Below are 3,012 nucleotides of genomic sequence, written 5' to 3'. Positions count from 1 at the left end.
AAATTATATATATTAAAATTATTTAAGTTTTTTAATTGGAAATTAAATGTAATATAAATTATACTATATATATATATATATATTAATTTAAAATATTCATCAATAAATTGAAATATATAAAAATAATCATACTACATCTACAAAATGTCAATATCAAGATGCTGCTTCAAAATTAAAATGATGAATAGATGAAAAATGTAAATTAATTAATCGAATAAATGTAAAAAATAAGAATATAATTCCAATAATTACATGTAATCCATGAAATCCTGTAGTTATAAAAAAATAGATCCAAAAGTTCTATCATTAAAACAAAATGGAGCTTCTAAATATTCAATAAATTGTAAAGAAGAAAAATATATCCCTAAAATAATAGTAATTATTAATGAAATTATTCTTTCTTTATAATTTCTATTTAATAAACTATTATGACTTCAAGTTAAAGAAATTCCAGATGAAATTAAAATTAAAGAATTTAATAAAGGAATTCTAAATGGATTAAATATAATAATATTTTTTGGAGGTCATAATAAACCAATTTCAATTCTCGGTGATCTCATAGAATGAAAATAAGCTCAAAATAATGAGATAAAAAAAAAATTTCTGAAACAATAAATAAGATTATTCTAAATTTTATTAATTTTATAACTGAAAATGAATGAAATCCTTGAAAGGTTCTTTCTCGAATTACATCTCGCCATCAAAAAAATATTGAAAAAATAAGAATAAAAAAATTAAAAAAAAATAATGAAAAATTTAATAAAAAAAATCATATTACTAATCTTAATAAAAAATTTATTAAATTAAAAGCATTAATAATTGGCCAAGGTCTATTTGTAACTAAATGAAATGGATGATTATAAGTAATTGACATTAATTTTTAGATTCTAAAAAATATAATAAAGAAAGAATTGAAAATACATATGCTTGAATTATAGAAACTGCAATTTCTAAAATTATTAATATATTTTGAAGAATAATTGTAAAAGGTAATAAAATTAAAAATTTAGAAATAAATGTTCCTAAAAGTGTTAATAATAAATGTCCTGCAATTATATTTGCAGTTAATCGAATAGCTAAAGTAAAAGGTCGAATAATATTTCTAATTAATTCAATTATTACTATAAAATTTATTAAAGCAGGAGGAGTATTTATAGGTACTAAATGAATTAATATTATTAAAGGTTTATTTAATCATCTATAAATAAAAAATCCTAATCATGATGAAAGTGCAATAATTAAATTAAATGAAATATGACTTGTTGATGTAAAAATATAAGGAAATAATCCCATAAAATTTCTTAAAGCAATAAAAATTATTAATCTAAAAAAAATTAAAATATTTATTTTATATTTTTTTTTGTTAAATTTTTAAATCAGAAAAAATAATTTTAGAAATTAAAATAATTAAAATTTCAAATCGAGACGGGATAATTCAAAATTTTAATGGTAAAATAATAAAAATTAATATTGGTCTAATTCAATTTAAAGAAAAAAATATACTTGTAGTTGGATCAAAAATTTCAAAAAGATTTATTATCATTTTCAATTAAAAATTTTATAAATTTTAAAAGATTTTTTAAGAAAATAAATTTTTATATTAATTGAAAAAAAATATATTTTAAAAATTAATACATAAAAAATTAATAATTCAAAAATTGAAATTAATATTCAATAACTAGGACTTATTTGTGGAATAAAATTTTCATTAAGAGTAAATAAATTTACTATATTTGGTTTAAAAGACCAATTCTTATTTTGTTTCAGACACTTAATGATTAATTTAAAAAAATAATTTAATAATTAATTTTAATTTGACAAATTAATGTTATTTTTTAACTAATTTTTTTTAATTTATTTTTTAATTTATTTTTTAATTTTTTTAATTTATTTTTTAAAAATAATTTTTTAAATAGAATTTTTAATTCATTTTAAAAATTATTATAAGATGTAGATTCTAAAACAATTGGTATAAATCTATGATTTATACCACAAATTTCTGAACATTGCCCAAAAAATAACCCAGGACGAAGAGCAAAAATATTTATTTGATTAATACGTCCTGGGGTAGCATCTCTTTTTACCCCTATCGATGGGACTGTTCAAGAATGAATTACATCAGTAGATGTAGTTAATATTCGAATTGAAATTTTTAAAGGAATAATTAAACGATTATCTACATCTAATAATCGAAAAGAATTATATTCAAAATTTTTATTTATATAAGAATCAAATTCAAAATTATTGAATTCAGGATATTCATATCTTCAATATCATTGATGTCCAATACTTTTTACTGTAAAAAAAATTGGATTTCATAATTCATCAGTAAAATAAAGAATTTTTAAAGAAGGAAAACAAATAAATAAAAGAATAATAGCTGGAATAATAGTTCAAATAATTTCAATAGTATGATGTTTTAAAAGAAATCGATTAATAAATTTATTGTTAAAAATATCTATTAATATAAAAAATGTAATTGAAATAATTATAAATATAAATATTAAAGTAAAATTATGAAATGACATTAAATTATCTGAATAAGGCGAATTAGAATCTTGAAATGAATATATATACCATGAAGAAATTTTTAATAAAAATTTAATAATTTTATATATAGATCTTAAATCTATTGCACTTATTCTGCCATATTAAATTAATTTTTTAAAATTATAGGAATTTCTCTATAAGAGTGATTTATAGGAGGATTATGTATTATTCATTCTAATGCTGTTTGATTAAATTTAAATAAAATTATTCGTTTAGTATATATTCTTTCAAAAATAATATAAATTAAAACAATAACTCTATTTAAAGTAATTAAAGACCCTATTGAAGAAAATAAATTTCAACATATATAAGAATCTGGATAATCTGAATATCGTCGTGGTATTCCTATTATTCCTAAAAAATGTTGAGGAAAAAAAGTTATATTAACTCCAATAAATATTAAAAAAAATTGAATTTTTAATCAAAATTGATTTATAGAAAGTCCAATAATTAATGGAAATC

The 3,012-nt window shown here is 17.3% G+C and overlaps 1 pseudogene; it reads right to left on the bottom strand.

The window, feature by feature from the left end:
• Nucleotides 1-1,926: 1,926 nt before the first annotated feature.
• On the bottom strand, nucleotides 1,927-2,643 carry LOC123988646 (annotated as a pseudogene).
• Nucleotides 2,644-3,012: the final 369 nt, after the last annotated feature.

Source organism: Osmia bicornis, unplaced genomic scaffold (genome assembly GCF_907164935.1).
Source record: "Osmia bicornis bicornis unplaced genomic scaffold, iOsmBic2.1, whole genome shotgun sequence".
Lineage (NCBI taxonomy): Eukaryota > Metazoa > Arthropoda > Insecta > Hymenoptera > Megachilidae > Osmia > Osmia bicornis.
This window is presented reverse-complemented; position numbering and strand designations above follow the sequence as displayed.